We start from the raw sequence: 1,688 nt of genomic DNA on the forward strand, positions 1-1,688 counted from the left end.
TATGTGTGTGTATATATATATAAATAATATATATTAATTAAAATTTTCTTTAATTAATAATAAAATAAAAAGTAATAATCATAAAAAAACAAAAAAACACAAAAAATTATAAAACACAATGATTAAATGCTACTTAGGGGTGGCATTAGCACATGATAGGGGTGCCATTAGCCACCCCCTAGTTTTATTGATGTTCTTATTTTGTGAATGTGACAATGATTTGACAGGAAAAATATGGCAAGTGGGGTTCTTAGAGGTTCCACCATCGTGGATGCTCTTACCATAAAGTTTGTGAGAAGTAACATTTTCCTTGTTTTTTGTTTTATTCTTTTGACTTTATAATTATTAATATAATAATTATTGATGTTGAAATAATTAACGTGACCCACAAAACGAGGTTCTTATAAATATTATAATTGTGGACTTTAAAATAATTCTTAATTTGATAAAGGGGTGTTTGGGATTGCTTATTTAAAATAACTTATGTTTTTTTATAAAAGTGCTTATTTACTTATATGGTATCAAACCGGAGTTAAATAAAATAGGGTTAAAATTGTAAACTGGTCATAAGCAGTTTTTCATAAGTCAGGAAAGATTAACTTATCAAAAACAGCTTATTACCAGTTTGGTACCGGTATAAGCAGTTTTTTTTTCTTATCCAAACAACAGAAAACAGCTTATCACCAATGCCAGACTGAAATAAGTTAAAAAAACAGCTTTTATAAGCAATCCCAAACACCCCCTAAGTTGGATATAAGTTGACAACACAAGGTACAAAAAGGAGGTTCTTATTGCCCTTTGTACCATGTGCAACGAAACTAGTACCCTCTTTCACCCCTCAAACATGATCGTTCCTTAGCATGTTAAATGTGAGATTTTGAACATGGCCCCCGAAAATTTTGGGGACCAAATTTACATGTGTTTAGGTCATTTTTTATCTACCTATGTAAAACCATAGCCGAAAGTATTTAGGTTCCAACCATTAATTGTTTGGTTTTAGGTTGAAATCATTAATGGTTTGAGTTTAGTTTCAGATTGTTAATCGTTTTTGGTTTAATCCAATATTGTTCTTAACATATATTCTCTGTTATCTCATTTATGCAATGTAATCAAAAAATTTGGATGTAACAAGGCCTCCAAAAAGATTGGAACGTCTCTGCCCTCAAACAACAGGGTTATCATCTTAAACAACCATCTCATAAAAAATAAATAAAAAAACTCTTACGTTATAGCTATCTTTTCTTCTCACAACATAGTCAAGAAGCTGCAAGTTAACATTGTAAGCCACTTTTTCTTGCGGTGCTGCAAGCTGGAGCCTGTCCTTGCATTGCTATAAGTTATTATTTTGTCGACGTAAGTGCTTGTAGTGTCGTAATTTCTTTTTGCAGTAAGCCCACTTTTTTTTATTTTATATAAGTGAGTTAGTAAATATTTGAAACTATAAGGAAAAATATTTTGTGGTATTGACTTGCGATTTCTTGAATACTTTTAAAAATATATATAATATACATGGAGGATATTGTTTATATATGAATTGTTTTACAACGTGTCAACGTGTATATTTCATCTTCATCATCATGATGCTTACACTTACATGCACATAGACAGCTGAAGATGTCATTCCCTAAAAAACAGCTTGCATGCTTGTTAAGTGTATGTGTGTGTATATATATATAAATAATATATAT

Source organism: Cynara cardunculus (genome assembly GCF_001531365.2).
Source record: "Cynara cardunculus var. scolymus isolate 2C chromosome LG 15, CcrdV1, whole genome shotgun sequence".
NCBI classification, from domain to species: Eukaryota; Viridiplantae; Streptophyta; class Magnoliopsida; order Asterales; family Asteraceae; genus Cynara; species Cynara cardunculus.